This window comes from Taudactylus pleione, unplaced genomic scaffold (genome assembly GCF_031769625.1).
Source record: "Taudactylus pleione unplaced genomic scaffold, aTauple2 ptg000089l, whole genome shotgun sequence".
In the NCBI taxonomy this organism is placed as follows: domain Eukaryota; kingdom Metazoa; phylum Chordata; class Amphibia; order Anura; family Myobatrachidae; genus Taudactylus; species Taudactylus pleione.
This window is the reverse complement of record NW_028284491.1, coordinates 524,378-542,857: the sequence shown is the minus strand read 5'-3', so window position 1 is coordinate 542,857 and position 18,480 is coordinate 524,378. Positions and strand designations below refer to the sequence as shown.

At 46.3% G+C, this 18,480-nt stretch overlaps 1 protein-coding gene across 2 annotated transcripts in view; it reads right to left on the bottom strand.

Annotated features, from left to right (window-relative positions):
- The window catches only part of LOC148527270 (serine/threonine-protein kinase Nek3-like), a 72,093-nt gene extending 54,652 nt beyond the window's left edge, over positions 1–17,441 (bottom strand). The window contains exon 1 of one of the 2 annotated variants that reach the window (XM_088469231.1): positions 17,373–17,441. The gene's annotated coding sequence lies outside the window, so the exon portion shown is untranslated. Of the gene's footprint in view, positions 1–4,531; positions 4,699–17,372 lie in introns of those variants that run through there. The other variant, XM_088469230.1, reaches the window with a different exon arrangement.
- Between the last annotated feature and the right edge of the window lie 1,039 nt (positions 17,442–18,480).

Genomic DNA, 18,480 nt, shown 5'->3' with positions numbered 1-18,480 from the left:
GAAGATGGGCCACCCTCAGCTCTGGGCCCCATAGCAGCTGCTCCTCTTGCGCCTATGGTAGTTACGCCCATGGGCAGAAATGTATCAGCAGCAAAAGTATCTTACATAGAGATGGAGGCATCTGCCAGCAGAGGCATTTCAGCGGGGGTAAACGTGTGGAGATTAGGAGTGTTCAGGGGAACGGGGTTCAAGGGCATATCTAGATTTCAACCAGAAGGTGCACATTCTATAAAATTTTAGGGGGCACTGTTGTTTCTGATACATAAAGTGTTCATGAGAAACTGTTACGTTAACCAGAATAACCCAGGATGAAAAAGGATCAGGACTCAGGAGCCATCCATGTACGAGCAATACATATATGGGCTAAGTTTAATATATTACTACTCACATATACACATAGGGACACATTGAGAGAATCTGCCAGGCCGACATTAAAAAGACAAATAGTCTAGAATCTGTATACCCGTACCCCATATGCGACAATTTTAGTCCAAAAAGAGGTCATCCGAGGGCAGGACCAAGGCAGAAGGGGTTGTAAAGAGGGACAGATATCTGAAGACAGACCACCAAAGCTATAAAGCCTAACCGAGGTCCAAATAGACGCTGTGTAAGATATAGAGTTGGATACGCTGATATCTGGCATATGCAGTGGCATCCCAGGGAGTTCCCAATACGCACTTCCAGTCGTCATCTGACAAGACGCCCAGGTCGATGACCCCCAGGATCTATGGTCCCACTGCTCACCAGCCCCATGATCTGAGAGTAGAGCAGAGTAGGCCAGGGAGGTTGTCTTCCAACCAGGGAGGGTATGGACTAACAACCGAACTGGAGATTCAAGGATATTAGGGGTGTCCCTTCCCCACTATGCCCATAGAGTATTCCTGAGTTGCAGATACCAAAAAAATAGATGGGTTGAAAGGCCAAAGGTGGAGCTTATGGTGCATACACACGGTCAGATAAAAAGGATGATTTCATTTAAATCGTCCTTATTTTAACCCCCTATAACTACCAAACGATGGTCAATGCGCGGGCATGGATGGCCGATATCGACAACACCCGTGCATGCAGGCCAACCTGGTAGATATCGACCAGGTTAGCCTGTTTACTATAGGGACCCGCGATCATCGTTACGTTGTTTGGGGGTTGGTAAATGTTGCTGGATGTTCGATATAGAACATCCAACACATGGAGGACAATCAGACAACGATATCTGATGGTTGTCTGATCGTCCCGTGTGTTTGCTCCAATATAGAAGCAAAGGAGTGGAGATACCCAATTCCTTCAAGTGAAACAACATCTACGGGATGGTCAACAGACCTACTTCATGTTGTTCTTGACTTCCAGCCACCACCCGCAGCCGAATCGGCAACAACATGGAGTAGGGCAGTTGAGCATCCTGTAGATGTCATTTCACTTGAAGGAATTGGGAATGGCTTTTTGGACCTCAGCAGAAAAGTCCTGCAAAACCGATTAATCGATTATACTCCAAAGGACCCTTGGTTCTGGCCAGTCGAAGAATAGCATTGCGGTCCTTGTAATGCAGAACTTTAGCAATAAATGTGCGCGAGTGCACTCCAAGTGAAAGAGGACGTGTGTGGATACGTTGGGCTCAATAACAAACTCTGGGGTAAAGGATTCCTTTCCAAACACAGTCAACATCTATGATTCCAGAAACTGTTCAGGGTCCGTACCCTCTGCTTTTTCAGGCTACCTCACAAAAAACTGACATTATTCCTTGAGATGCCCTTTACTGTCAGTCAACTTTTGCTGACAAGCCACCATCTGAGCCTCCAAAGAGGACATCCTCCCAGGTACAGGGGCACTGTTGTACTCAAGTGCAGAGATGCGATTCTCAGTTTTCCCAATCTGGGAGATGTCACCTCTGCCACTTGGTCCACCAGCTTCTTCTCAGAGTCAGTGATGGCCTGCAATATTATCTGCTCCAGTGCAACCATTGCAGGCGTTGCCATGTCATGAGAGGGCGATGCAGAATAAAGGATAGGTGCATCCTGCATTGCAGCGGAAACTGCACCTAGAACTGGACCTGGAACAACTCCCAGAATATTCCCCGATAACAGACAGGTATCCCCCGAATGTATCAAGGAGGGACCGCAGCAGATATCTCAATATCTGCCACGGACCCTCCATTTCCGACAGCAGCTGCAGCCCTTATAGGTTTCTATGGAGGATGCAAAGCTGTTAGATTTACTAAGCCCATTTTAGCCTATGGACTACATTTCACAAAAACTACTGGAGGAGGGTTCCTCTGGAAGCCTACCTGGCAATGACCCGCTGCACATGCGCAGGAGTCCCAAAAGAGTTAAGAAATCGCTGATGCGGTCACTTCAATCCTAACAGATCGCAGGAACGCTTATCCCTGCAGGTGATATTAATACATTCGGCCGGTATAGAATTTCTTAGAATGTAAGCCCTCACAAGCAGGGCCCTCTGCCCTCTTGTGCTTCTAATTACTTATACTTTTATCTACTCCTTACTCCCCACAAGGGCACCTAAAGTCTATGTACTAAACCTCGTAGAGAGATAAAGTGGACGGAGATAAAGTGCCAACCAATCAGCTCCTAACTGCCATATTACAGGCTGTGTTTGAAAAATGACAGGAGCTGATTGGTTGGTACTTTAGCTCTCTCAAAAGCTTAGTATATAGGGCCTGATTCAGAGTTGGGAATAGAGTGAGATCTTTCTCTCTCTCTCTCAACTGATTATCTTGGTGAAACCATGCTGCACTGCAGGTGGGCAGGGACACCGAGAGGGGGGGGGGAGGGGGTACAGATTACCGGAGCCCGGGCTTCCTGAGGGGCCCGGGTCCGGCGCCGCTCCCCCTCCCTCACAGCAGCCCAGCACACAGCGTGTGCTGAGCTGCAGGGGAGACTGCTCATGGCTGCTAAGCAGCAGCCACAGCAGTCTCCTATGCCTGTGGGGGGGAGCGATCACACCCCCCCTGGCTTTGAGCAGGGCTGAGGGGGCACAGAGCGCCCCCTCCCCAGCGCGCAGCACCGCTTCGCGGCGCTGCATATCTTTTTTTTTTTTCGGGCAGGGGGCGTGGCCACGCCTTCCGCGGTTAGGCCACGCCCCCTATTACCCGGACCTGCAGGTGGGGCAGATTTAAAATGTGCAGAGAGATTTAGATTTGGGAGGAGTGTGTCCAAACTGACATCTAAATTGTAGAGTAATAATAAAGCTGCGCAGTATTTGTGGGCTACATGCTAAAGCAGCCAGTATTTACCCCACATGTAAATTTTTTTATGTATTTACACCCCTTGCATTGCAATATGGTTTGTTCAGGTTCACAGTTGAGAGATATCTCACTCTATTCCCAAGTCTGAATCAGGTCCATAGTCCGTTGGTTGCTTAAGCCCTGTTGCTTAGTTGAGTGTTATGATCGCTAATACAGCAATGTGTATAAATCATGTTCTTGCCCACTGTAAGTCACTGATTTTCTGTTCACTTATTTATGTACTGTGTAAGGCGCTGCGGAACACTTGGGGCACCATATAAATATAGGATAATAATAATAAAAGTGACGATAAGAAATTACAATTATCGGGTCTGAAACCTGATAATTGATAAATATGCCCCTATGAATAATATCAACATGATGAATTTCAGCAAAACAAAATCAATCCCATTTATATAATATTAATCATACATAAATTAATAGCAGACTTCCATTAATTTATCAGTTTACAAGGAATCCAATGTATGACACTATGGGCCTGATTCAGACCCACTCGCGAGCGGCTGTCCGCTCGCAAGTGGGTCGATGTTATGCACTCAGCATGCGCACGACGGAGGGAGCTCCGTCGTGCGCATGCGCCAGACGCGACGAGCGAAGGAAAGTCCTTCGCTCGTTGTGTCCGATCAAAGGGGGCGTGCTGTCAATGTTGATTGACAGCACGCCCCCTTTGGTGGGCGTGCCGGGGGCGTGCCTCCCTGACGGGGGCGTTCCCACGGGAACGCCTCCCGTCAGAAGCCGGCCCACTGACATCACTAGTGATGTCAGTGGGAGTGATTTTGGCTCTGATAGAGCCAAAATCACTCCGGAGCTTGCGGTTGAAAACCTCAACCGCAGGCTCCGGCTCGCAATTTCGATGGTCGCGATGGTCTCGACCATCGCGGCCATCACAAAGCACGCTCGTATAGCCTGTGGGTGGTGACCCACAGCTATACGAGCGTCCAGGAGGACGCTCCATGAAAATGGAGCCCGGCCCTCATTCAGAGCGTGCGCTCTGCTTAGAGCGTACGGCTCTGAATGAGGGCCTATATTTCTGTACTGAGGTAATTACATAGGAACATAACCAGCATTTGCAATACATAGCAGTTCCTTTGCTCTGAGTCTAGCTCTATACACATAGGCTATACACAGAATACTCATAATAGGCTTCTACTGTAATCAATGTATAATTAACAGCATGTTTATACTGCACATGATATATAAGACATATGTAAATGACCTGTAGAACAAGCAGATATCAGTGGTGATAAATCATTTATAATACAGAATAGGACTTACCAGTAGCAATCAGAGCCTGCCAGCTGCTATTCCCTAGTCAGTGAGTGTCATGCTGAGCATTGTGTTGTGTTGCTGTGTATACAGCGCACATCTATACTACAGAGTATACTGCACAGTGCTAGAAACAGTATTGTGTCCCAGCAGCAGCAGGCAGCCCAGTAATAGGTGGGCAGTGCTCAGTATTTCCTGGGTGTGCTCAGCAAATGATATCTCTTCCTGTAGGAACAGCTCCTCCCAGTGCTCCCACTGAGTCTGCTGTATGGCTGCATCATATTACACCTCTGTTCTGTGTGCAATAAACGGGAACAGTATCTCCATAGTTACATACAAATACATAGCATGATTGTACATACACACCATTCAGCACACTTGGACTAATTACATGTAGCAAAAACAAAGCTGGTTAAGAATATACAGTATGTAGATGTAAGAAGATTATTACATTTGAGTTGCCTATTAAGTGTACACCCTCACAGTTGTCGAATATAGTATTTAACAAAAAAAGATACATAAAAGCACGTAAGACAATATATTTGCATATTTACTTGATTACGAACGTTATTTTTTAATAGACTAATACATAAATCATAACAATTGTGTCCGATATTATATAAAATTTGAGCAGTATGCAAAGAGAAAGTGGTACAAAAGACAAGGCTCTACTCCAGTGTTTCCCAAACTCGGTCTTCAAGGCACACTAACAGTCCAGGTTTTAGTGATATCCATGCCTAAGCACAGGTGGTTAAATCAAAATAACTGCAGTACTAATTAACACACTTGTGCTCAAGTATGGCCATCCTTAAAACCTGGACTGTTAGTGTGCCTTGAGGACCGTGGTTGGGAACCCCTGGTCTACTCTATATACCAATATAAGATTTGGGTCACATCACCAATTCCAAAGCGCAATGGATTATGCTGACACTACATAAGTAACTGCTAATAATAAATAATAATCTTTTCAATTGAATCATATTGGTCCTGATTCAGTAAGGATCGCTATTGCGATCGCAACTGCGATTACGCACGCAGTCTCACTGCAAAAATATGCTAATGATTGCAATCGCAATACCGGCGTCACATATGGACACCCACTTTACCTTACACGCATAATAATACTTTGCAAGTCTGCAAAACCATTGGTAACATCGAGTACAATCTGAGCCTCAGGAACACTTGCACAAGGTCTGACCTTACTCAGGAATTGCTAATCTCATCGCGCGCAGTGAAAGCCCAAGCTGCGTATGGCATCGCAGTGACTAATTTATGCACGCCCCTGTAACAGTGTTCAGTAGTCCAGTAGTACACCCTTACACAGTGCCCACAATAGTGCCCTTTATACAGTGCCCCCAGTAGTGCACCCTTATGCAGTGCCCCTTATATAGTCCCCCCTATGCAGTGTCCCAGTAGTGGTCCCCCTTATACAGTGCCCCCAGTATGCAGTGCTCCCAGTAGTGATCCCCCTATGCAGTGCCCCTTATACAGTGCCCCCAGTAGTGTTCCACCCTATTCAGTGCCCCAAGTAGTGATACAGTGCCCCCGGCCAGTAGAGCCCCTTACATAACGCACACACACAGACATACATACACAAAACACTTACCTGAATCCCCATTCCTGCCGCGCCCGCTCCTCCATCCTCCCACTCGGGACTATGGGAGAGACGTCTCTCCCATCACCCACTGCAGGAGCCAGAAGGCGGAGCTCATGAGTGAGTGTCTGACTCATTGGCAGCTGAAACACACACCGCCGCCAGGTAGTACAAGTGTACTACTCAGCGCCGGCGGCGATGTGTGTTTACTGTGTAGTGCAGACTGCACTCACTGCGGTCTGCACTACACTGACTGACTTTACCGAGCCTGGACCGTGGCCAGCGGCGCCCCTCGCGGGCATAAGCCCCGGCCGACCAGCCCTGGACACGCCACAGGAAGGTCATACTGGCCGACTTTAACTATCTCCTCTCCGGGAGAAGCCCAGAGAGGAGATAAAGCTTTGAGGGGCAGGGCCGGGCTCTCCACATCATTAGGTCCCACCCCTGCAAAATGCAGAGATTCGTGGATCTGTGAGGGGGCAGGGTTAAATGACACAATTTGCGTAATTTTAGGCCAGCCCCTCCGTACGGACCAGCGAATTCTCCTTCATTCCCACTTCAATAGGAAGAGGCCAGGATGCAGGAGATCCACCCACTCTTCTGGGGGATGCGGGGGAATGCCTGAAAAATCAGGAGCCTCCTGGAAATTCCGGAGGATTGTAGGAAAGTATGTGTAAGGGAGAGGTAGAAAAGGGACAAAAAAAACACACAAAAGTTCTCCCAACCCAATGCAGTAAGTCAGCAAAACAAGGTCTGTACTCTACAGCACAGGTTCTCAAACTCGGTCCTCAGGACCCAAAACAGTGCATGTTTTGCAGGTCTCCTCACATAATTAATAGTAAATACTTAGCTGCACCTGTAGATCTTTTAAAATGTGTCAGTGAGTAATGAATACACCTGTGCACCTGCTGGGTGACCTGCAAAAAGTGAACTGTGTGGGGTCCTGAGGACCGAGTTTGAGAACCACTGCTCTACAGGATAATAAAGTGCAGAAGACTCACTTACACACATTTGTGGCCATCTTGGAACTGGACATGGATCCTCCCTGTAGGGACAGGAAAACTGGAGTACGCGCAGTAGAACACCCCTCTTTCAACAATATAATGCAGAAAACATCACAGTGACCACCATAAAATACATACTAAGATTAGTGACCCAAAACCTTGTCAGCTCCAAGAAAAGGCGCTTTCCTGCACTCCGCTATAACAAATTACAAAGCTCCTTCACCCCTACCTTAGTAGAACTATATAAATCTATAATTCATGGAAGGCAAACAGGCTAGTGTGGAGGAGTTAACCCCTTGCTAAAGTATCTGGGTTGTCAAGCCTTGGACAACACTAGAACGTTAATCAATGATACACGTAGCTAACTACCAAGCCCTCTCCACCCTGGTGATGTCACTGAATGCCGAAAAATGTTTTCTTTTTACTGGATCTCTGGATAATTGGGCAGCTGGAGGGGGAGTCACCAGCTATAATGGGAATATTTTATAGTCTTCTATTTTTAGACACTAAAAAATAAAATAGAATACTATAAAACTCTCTATTAATGGGAGAGGTAATTGATTTACTCCTGTGCATGGCAGTCAGTTATGTGGGTAAGGAAGATTGTGGTGGGCATCGGGAGTCATATAGTCAGTGCAGTGTTTGGTATGAAGGGGCCAGGGGGATAGTACAAACTGCAGAGCAATAGTGTTTGGTATTGAAGGGTCAAAGGTATAGTGCAGACTGCAGATGGTATTGGTGAGTATGGAAGGGTCAGGAAAGTAGTGCAGGGAGGTAGTGGTGAGTATGGAGGGGTCAGGGAGGTAGTGCAGATAGGTAGTGGTGAGTATGGAGGGGTCAGGGAGGTAGTGGTGAGTATGGAGGGGTCAGGGAGGTAGTGCAGATAGGTAGTGGTGAGTATGGAGGGGTCAGGGAGGTAGTGCAGATAGGTAGTGGTGAGTATGGAGGGGTTAGGGAGGTAGTGCAGATAGGTAGTGGTGAGTATGGAGGGGTCAGGGAGGTAGTGGTGAGTATGGAGGGGTCAGGGAGGTAGTGCAGATAGGTATTGGTGAGTATGGAAGGGTCAGGAAAGTAGTGCAGGGAGGTAGTGGTGAGTATGGAGGGGTCAGGAAGGTAGTGCAGATAGGTAGTGGTGAGTATGGAGGGGTCAGGGAGGTAGTGGTGAGTATGGAGGGGTCAGGGAGGTAGTGCAGATAGGTAGTGGTGAGTATGGAGGGGTCAGGGAGGTAGTGCAGATAGGTAGTGGTGAGTATGGAGGGGTCAGGGAGGTAGTGGTGAGTATGGAGGGGTCAGGGGGTAGTGCAGATAGGTAGTGGTGAGCATGGAGGGGTCAGGGAGGTAGTGCAGATAGGTAGTTGTGAGTATGGAGGGGTCAGGGGGTAGTGCAGATAGGTAGTGGTGAGTATGGAGGGGTCAGGGAGGTAGTGCAGATAGGTAGTGGTGAGTATGGAGGGGTCAGGGAGGTAGTGCAGATAGGTAGTGGTGAGTATGGAGGGGTCATGGAGGTAGTACAGATAGGTATTGGTGAGTATGGAGGGGTCAGGGGGTAGTGCAGATAGGTAGTGGTGAGTAAGGAGGGGTCAGGGGAGTAGTGCAGGGAGGTAGTGGTGAGCATGGAGGGGTCAGGGAGGTAGTGCAGATAGGTAGTGGTGAGCATGAAGGGGTCAGGGGAGTAGTGCAGATAGGTAGTGGTGAGTATGGAGGGGTCAGGGAGGTAGTGCAGGGAGGTAGTGGTGAGTAAGGAGGGTTCAGGGGAGTAGTGCAGGGAGGTAGTGGTGAGCAGGGCCGGATTAAGGCCCACATGGGCCTGGAGCTGAAAATGTTCAAGGGCCTATACTGAGAAGGGGAAGAGCTGTGATCGGTGCTGTGTGGGTGTGGTCAAAGTCACCTTGTTGTTTACACACCCTACACTATGGGACACAATGTCTCCCTAACTACACAGAAATAGAAAATTTCTTTTTTTTGAGGGGGAAAACTATAAAAAAATATTTAAATACTTAAAATGTATGACCACTTAGGCAGCTGCTAATCATGCTTTCATGTAGATGGGCCTATTTTTATGTGAAGGCCTGGAGCTGTAGCTCCATCCGCCCCATTGTTAATCTGGCCCTGGTGGTGAGTAAGGAGGGGTCAGGGGAGTAGTGCAGGGAGGTAGTGGTGAGTATGGAGGGGTCAGGTAGGTAGTGCAGGGAGGTAGTGGTGAGTATGGAGGGGTCAGGGAGGTAGTGCAGATAGGTAGTGGTGAGTATGGAGGGGTCAGGGAGGTAGTGCAGATAGGTAGTGGTGAGTATGGAGGGGTCAGGGGGTAGTGCAGATAGGTAGTGGTGAGTATGGAGGGGTCAGGGGGTAGTGCAGATAGGTAGTGGTGAGCATGGAGGGGTCAGGGAGGTAGTGCAGATAGGTAGTGGTGAGTATGGAGGGGTCAGGGAGGTAGTGCAGATAGGTAGTGGTGAGTATGGAGGGGTCAGGGAGGTAGTGCAGATAGGTATTGGTGAGTATGGAGGGGTCAGGGAGGTAGTGCAGATAGGTAGTGGTGAGTAAGGAGGGGTCAGGGGAGTAGTGCAGGGGAGGTAGTGGTGAGCATGGAGGGGTCAGGGTGGTAGTGCAGATAGGTAGTGGTGAGTATGGAGGGGTCAGGGAGGTAGTGCAGATAGGTAGTGGTGAGTATGGAGGGGTCAGGGAGGTAGTGCAGATAGGTAGTGGTGAGTATGGAGGGGTCAGGGAGGTAGTGCAGATAGGTAGTGGTGATTATGGATTGGTCAGGGAGGTAGTGCAGAGAGATAGTGGTGAGTATGGAGGGGTCAGGGAGGTAGTGCAGATAGTTAGTGGTGAGTATGGAGGGGTCAGGGAGGTAGTGCAGATAGGTAGTGGTGAGTATGGAGGGGTCAGGGACGTAGTGCAGATAGGTAGCGGTGAGTATGGAGGGGTCAGGTTGGTAGTGGTGAGTATGGAGGGGTCAGGGAGGTAGTGCAGATAGGTAGTGGTGAGTATGGAGGGGTCAGGGAGGTAGTGCAGATAGGTAGGGGTGAGTATGGAGGGGTCAGGGAGGTAGTGCAGATAGGTAGTGGTGAGTATGGAGGGTCAGGGAGGTAGTGCAGAGAGATAGTGGTGAGTATGGAGGGGTCAGGGAGGTAGTGCAGAGAGATAGTGGTGAGTATGGAGGGGTCAGGGAGGTAGTGCAGAGAAATAGTGGTGAGTATGGAGGGGTCAGGGAGGTAGTGCAGATAGGTAGTGGTGAGTATGGAAGGGTCAGGGAGGTAGTGCAAGGAGGTAGTGGTGAGTAAGGAAGGGTCAGGGAGGTAGTGCAGATAGGTAGGGGTGAGTATGGAGAGGTCAGGGAGGTAGTGCAGATAGGTAGTGGTGAGTATGGAGGGGTCAGGGAGGTAATGCAGATAGGTAGTGGTGAGTATGGAGGGGTCAGGGAGATAGTGCAGATAGGTAGTGGTAAGCATGGAGGAGTCAGAGAGGTAGTGCAGATAGGTAGTGGTAAGCATGGAGGGGTCAGGGAGGTAGTGGTGAGCCACCCAGTAACCCTTGCAATGCTGGTCAGTTGTGGGTAAATTAGACCACTACACATGTACTAACATTATGCCACACTGTAGTACCCCCCATATTATGCCAGTGTATTGAATTTACTTTCTACCACACTATAGTGCCCTAGTATTATACCACTGTAGTGTCCACACAGTAGCAAAAAGTACAAGTTGCCTTTGTAACAACGGGGGAAAATGCTCTGGTGTCCAATCCTGCTAATGGCCCCATTGTGCCTGATTTACTTGTTTTTATGCCATTTATCTATACTTTTAAAATTGCTGACTTGTAAAGGTAATATAACTATAGGGCGTTATTTGTAAGTAATGGTATGAAAATAACTTGAAACTTTGATTTCTGTTGATTTGAAATCACCCGGGTGCAGTGAAAGTTATATTTTGTACAGGTGCACCCTTTGCTCTCCATTTTAAGGGGAAGCGCATTGACTTATATTCCAAGTTACCACAGGCCGTAAAAGAGACACAGACGGTGTATGACAGTCTCTGCTTTTCAGGGGGGAGACAGCTATTTTTTTCTTTGAAAAGGGACTTACCCAGTGTTCTCCCCAGGCTGTTTTCTGCGGCCGTATCGCCCGGCAGAAACAGCCTACCCCCAGCACTTTTCCCCGCCGACCCCCGCCGTGGAACTCTGGCCTCTGATGTGACCGGAGGCTAAAGAAGCCTCCGATCGCTTCAGAGGCAAGCGTTCCCAGTGATGCACTGCGCGGGTGACATCACCCGCAACGTGAGGAGCCTGCCCAGCGCGCCTGCTGGATCTAGTTAGAGTGGGAGCGGCAAGCGTCCAGCAAGTAAAGGTAAGTGCTGGGCTGGGGCCAGGACCAGTCTGGGGGCACTGCATAAGGGACCAGCCTGGGGGCACTGCATAAGGGACCAGCCTGGGGGCACTGCATAAGGGACCAGCCTGGGGGCACTGCATAAGGGACACTTTAAATCTGGGGGCACTGCATAAGGGACACTATTTAAGCCTGGGGGCACTGCATAAGGGGCCAGTCTGGGGGCACTATTTAAGCCTGGGGCACTACATAAAGGGACCAGTCTGGGGGCACTGCATAAGGACAACGCTAGGGGGCAATGCATAAAGGGGAAAACTACAGGGGGCACTTCATAAAGGGGAAAACTACAGGGGGCACTGCATAATGGGCACTTTTGACTGAGCCAGTGGGGGAGCAGCCTGAGACCTGTCGGGCTGGATTGGTAAGGGAGATACCCCTTTTCCCAGCACACGCAGAAGTGCGAAGGCCCCCACACGGCTACTTTTTGATGCCACCCGGCTGGAAAAAATTTCTGGGGAGAACACTGCTTACCTATCCCACTACAAACAGAAATATATATTTTTGTGCAGAACGCCCCTTGAGATTTATCCGCCTGACCACAAACCTATGCGCACTTAGCGCCTATTTCAGACACAGGCTCAGGTGTAATCACAATTTGGGATTTTTAGAAAAAAAGATAAAAATTCCATCCCTGCAACATAATCAGTCATACTTGTGACTCCCTCCCCTTGTCATACCTGTCCCCTTGTTATGCCACCTGTAGCGCCAATATTATGCCGCACTGTAGCACCCCCACGTTATGCTACACTGTAGTGACCCCCCTCCCCATTATACTACACTGACTCACCAGAAGCCACAGCAGTCTCGAGGCCATACTTGCCAACTCTCAATCATTGTCAGGGCGACTCCCTGAAATAGTAGCAATCTCCCTGATTGCATCTTACACCCATTGTGAAGCTATTATATATAGAATAAAAAAAAACAGATCTATATACATTCAAATGGGATCATTAGTATTATTTCTCTGCATTGGTCATGAGGCACAATGATCCCTATGGCTACATGCGTTTTCTGAAGAGTATCTTTTTTTTTTGTTTGTTTATCAACGAATAAATCTTACTAACTGCTTTGGGGCTCATTTACATTTGGATGCAAGTCAATTTTATGACATGCCCCCCAGCTATAGCAGTACACATACACACGCACATAGGTGTTGCTTTCACAATCTCCCTGAAAAGCTTTTTCAACAGTAGGCCAGTATGTTCGAGGCTCAGGCAGCCGACAGAGAAACAGGCAGAGCAGCAGTCTCACAAAATGGGTTGAGCTGAGTTTCCCTTCGCACTAAGGACATGGAAGTGACATGCAGTGAGGGTGGAAGTGTATTTCAATGCCTATAAAGTCCACCTAGAGAAGAAACTTGTCCCCTCACGGGCACAGTGGCTCGCCACAAGATTATATTCCAACTCTATGTCCATGTTGATGGTAGTGAATAACGTTGGACAGTAGCTGATGATGTCAGGGTCCTCGCCGCAAAGAGCATCTAGACACTACCTGACAACGAGACATGTAGATAGCCAATAGCAGTAGTCACCCAGCGCAATTAGGATACAAATGGGTCACACAAAAAAAGTCACTGAAGAAGGATCTGTGATAGGTTAAATTATGTGATATAACAAAGTTCCTGAATGAATGTTCAGGACAAAGTTACTTATTCAATATGTCCAGTGATCCGTAGTTAAAGGATGGAGGATTTCTCTAATTCCAATAAAGGGTAATGTGGTAGGATGATCTTCACACTCTCATCAAACACGTCCAATCATATATGGAAGAGAGAGAGAAAAGACTACCATAGTGTAGTATTTTAATTGAAATCAAAACATCTGAAATAGATACATATAAAAATCCACCATAGCTTATTAAAAATTCAAGGCGTACCAGAAGATGTGGGTGTACATAAATACACCATAAGTTGCTTGATTAACACTTCCTGGGAACAGGACTTCATGGTACTTCAGCAGACTCCTGGTGTCTCTGTGGATCGTCCCCACCTCCTGGATTAGTGCCTTTCAGAAATATCACCAACGCGTTTTGACTCTTAATGGGAGTTTTTTTCAAGGTGTAGATCATGGGTGGGGAACCTTTTTTCTGCCAAGGGCCATTTTGATATATATAACATTATTCGCGGGCCTGGTGCAGGCCATGCCCCCTCTGTGTGATGTCACATGGGGACGGAGCCACAATTGCCAGTGATTACAGCACTGCCCTGAGCATCCTGAGGATGCTCCTGGGAGCTGTAAGGGCAGTGGTATGACCATCTGAAGTGTCCTAAGGACTCTCCAGGCGGCACTGCTGCATAGATTCTGGCTGCAGGGTGCCATTCTAGGCTCCCTGCTATCCAGATAAGGCTAGCAAAAAAAAAAGCTCTGAGGGCCAGACCAAATGATTCCAGGGGCCTTATAAGGCCCCTGGGCCTGAGGTTCCCCATCCCTGGTGTAGATGGACACCACAAATTATAATACAGAGATAATGAGACAGTTGAATGATACTGATACCTACAAAGTTTTGAAAAATAATCTTAGTGATAAAATAGTAAGGTATTTAGCTTTTTTTCTATCAAAATATCATAACTTGGGAATCATTTCAGAGAATGAAATGAAATATATTATCACTTCCTCACCTGTGACACAGTTTTTTATATCCTTCCTAAGGTATATAAAGATCTACATAATCCTCCTGGTTGCCCTATTGTAGCTGAAACAAATTAGATTACGGCCTATCAAATTTTGTAGATCACCACCTACAACCTGAGGTTCTTAAACTAGAATCATATATTAAGGACGCCTCAGATATACTGAACAAAACTTATGATCTCAAATGGGAAGACGATTTTATTTAGTTACGGCAGATGTAAAAAGCTTATACACTATAATTGAACATACAAAAAGGTCTAGAGGCTACTAATCATATTTTAAGTGGAGGAGAAATCGGTAAAGAAAAAAATCAGGTTCCTTGTGGAAAGTACAGATTTCATCCTCAATAACAACTTTTTTTAGTACGCAGGGAAATATTATATGCAAATTAGAGGGACTGCTATGGGCACCCAATTTGCGCCGTCTTACGCGTATCTGTTTATGGGCCTATGGTAGACAACATTTATCTGGAACAATAACCCCTATCGGAACCATATTATTTATTAATATAGGTTTATAGACTATATTTGGTTTATATGGAAGGGGGAAGAAACCTTATTAAAAGAATTTCAACAGACCCTAGGCACTAATAACTTTAATATTGAGTTAACATTCAATTCAAGTACAATCAAAGTCAATTTTCTAGACCTTACTTTTTATGTAAAAAATAATATTTTGGGGGGGCGTGTCCTGACCGTTAATGGAGGAAGCCGCATCTCGTTAGAGCTCCGGGCCAGCACAGAGGAAATCTAGCCTCTATAGCCCCATCCCGGTCAGCGGAGACCTCCAGACCCTTGCTTACCTTCCCCTGGTTTGTCACTGGCCCAGCGAGTGAGAGCTGCGGAATCGGGAGGCGCAATAGTCGCTTCCGCGGGTTGCAGCTGGCCTGCTGCCCTTTGAGCCGGGGACTGGAGCGCACAGACTGGCGGCTGTGGACTTCCGGCGGCGTCATCTCTGTGGTGAGCGCCCGACGGAGTCCTCCCTGCTGCACATCGCGTGACCCCTCTCCGGCCCTCTAGCCTCGGCTGCCCCGCTGCTGTGTCAGGGCTGGTGTTCCTGCTTCTGAGGACTCCCAGGAGACATCTCTGGGAGGAAGCCCCAGCGTTCTGAAGCCTCCGGCGGCCATCTTTGATTTTCTCTCACGCTGATGCTGCTGCTGCTGCTGCTGCTGCTGGTTATTGCTGCCGGGATACTAGCAGTGCAACCCCGCTTGCTGACAGGAATATCTGCTGCCTGTGACTCCCTGGAGTAAGGGGAGGGTGGTGAGTCCCTGAGGGGAGATTATATTGTATTTCTATATACCACTGCTCCACCTGCTCCATTGTCACGTGACCTGTTCACCCTTCTCTCTATGTCTGGAGCTCCTATATGACCACCTACACATATCCAGTTTATTTTTCACTAGCCTAACAGGTTCAATCCATATCAGCTATTTAGCTTGCTCTTGCCCTGACATTTTTTACTTTTGTGCTGGTGGATATTTGCCATTTACTCTACGCTGGCTCCCTCTTGTGGTCTTCTGTGATAATTACAGCAAGTACTATTTGCAGCCACAATTAGCGAACCTCCATGTGCTATTATATTTTCTGAAAAAATGTCCCTACACAGGCAGGTTAAGTGGACTCTTTTACTGGGGCACTCTTGAATAGTAGTTTGAAATGATATGATGAATAATTGATAAAATAACAATTTTAATTCACTCGTTAAAATATTGGTGCTAACAGCACTGGAAATACTGAATACCAAGACAAGACAAAAAGACGAACAAACATATAACATATAATATAATAAATCCTGCCTGAAGTATCCAATCAATATTCTTATCGCAGGGAAAAAAGGTTAGGGCGAAAATATAGCCTATCTCTTTGAAGAGATGGTGAAGGCTGGCAGCCGCAGACAAGGTAAGTGTGGAAAAACAATAAACACAAAGCAGGTATCCCTTACCAATGGTGACCACACATATCCCTGTTGTTTAACAATAAGCTTAGGTAGAAATGTAATCACATAATAAATCCACTTATTTCTAAATGATGGATAATAGTGCCTCTGTGTCTAAATATCATAAACCACAGTCAGATATTTATCAAGCTACTAATTGAGGCCTAGCATGCAGTCTGCAATCAGTGTAAAATGATTCTAGGCTTGGCACAAATGGATAACAGCTTTAAAGATCATCATTTGCTAGGTTTGTAAAGTACACATATTATACAATTCTCAACCATTAACATTGAGATCACATTTATGCATGTCATCAGTGTAAATAATAAACACAAAGCAGGTATCTCTTACCCCTCTGTGTCTAATTGTCACAAAACACAGTTTAGGTGTTAGACAGGCTCCCTGTTAAAACCTAGCATGCAATCTATAGTCAGTGTAAGAATGGTGCAGGGCTTGACACAAATAGACAAGTGTTGAAAATCATCAATTGCTTGTTCTGTGAGACACATATAATACACAAGTCTCAACCTTTGATATTGAAATCACATTTGTGTATAACATAAAAAAAAAAAATTATATATATATATATATATATATATATATATATATATATATATAGGTAGTCCGGCACTCAATTTGTAATGTTCAAAATACTGGGGTGTTTTTAGGGAAATTCATATAGAGGTTCCCATAGATATTAGTCTAGCCTCTTCAAGAAAGAAGAAAAAACACTCTCCAGATTTTCAGCAAGATTATTCAGTATTTAATGATTAAACCAACATCATTTGCCAACGTTTCGGTCCAATATGGACCTTTGTCAAGGCACAATAGCTTCTAAACATCAATGGTTCACTAAAAGGGAGTACATATAAACAACGTAAGCATTCATAGTCTGACAGGTCCTTTAAAACACATAAGTTCAAAAATGTTATAATCCATGATCAATATGTATGTGATATAGGGAGGGGTGTGCCTCATATAACAGTAACATGATATCCAATAGAAGCCCACACTGCAAGAGACTATTCACAGCGGTAGAAAAAAAAAAAAAAAAAAAAATCTTTATGCAGCAACTAGTATTGAGAATACAGGGGTCGAATGTGCGCCCCAATGTAGATTATAATAATAGCAACCAGGTGGAGGGACAATTTCAGAAAGATAGTCATGTATCACACAGCATATACATAAAGGCCAAGTACATGGGGGTATGTGCAGTACAATCCCCAGGTGTATATACTACACAAGTATGCATAAGGAGGCTGTGGGAGCCTGGAAGATGAAAAAAAAAAGGATGTCTTACCTCAGTGTTGGTCTGTCAGAGAATGTCCTGGTGCTGGAGCATAGTCTGAGCTCAGGGTTTAAAAACCCAGTGCTTAGGGGAAAGTCTCAGAGTCCTGATTGCCACAGCCACAGGTGAGTCCTGTTATAATCAGGAAGTGGGGCAGTATGGCAGTAGCCGGCGGCCATCTTGTGTGTGGCTCAAGATATATATAATAATAGCTGTCAGTGAGCCTTGGCAGGACTTGAAGTGAGGGGCAATTATTGGTGCTACTGAAACTCATAAAAAAGGCTAAACTGGTGTTATTAGGGATCTAATGCCATAAATGCATATTATACATATCCAACCATTAAAAATGTGATACGGGCATACCCACATGTACATATATAAACGCATATGTACACACACATACCCGCACATACATGTGCATATATATACAAGGTCAATTTGCAAACATTAGAGTAAAGGGTTATTTAGTGTGTAGTAGGACCTGGGACTAGAGGACCTGGGAGTACAATGCAAGTATATAGATCAACATCACAAAAAACAATTAACATTAGGTGAACAGTACAGACAAATGCAATGTTAAATATAATATTTGATACCGTGTTATATAGATAAAGTCATTTTTCAAAGAAAGATACCCAATGGGCAATTCTCGTTAAGTCCCCGTGGTGCCACAGTATCAAGTCTGTAGATCCACCGACTTTCACATTTTTTAAGTAAAGCCAGTCTATCACCTCCTCGTTCTGGAGGCGGTATCCAGTCGATAAGTTTGCATTTGAGGGTTGCTACCTGATGTCCCATCTGTAAAAAGTGTCGGGCAACAGGTTTATCTGACTGACCACTATTGTAGGCTGCTCTGATGGATGCCCTATGGTTAGCCATACGTTCCCTGAAGATCCTGGAGGTGAGCCCAAAATAGTAAAGACCGCAAGGGCATATGAGTATGTAAATTATATGGTCCATTTTACAATGGAGCTTCCATCTAATCTTTATGGGTACACCCGTGTGGGGGTGAGCAAGAGTGTTGCCTGGAACCATAGAACTGCAGGTCACGCAGCCTCCACATCGATAGCTACCGGGTCAGTTCTGCATGACTTTGATGATAGAGTTAGTCATTTCCGGG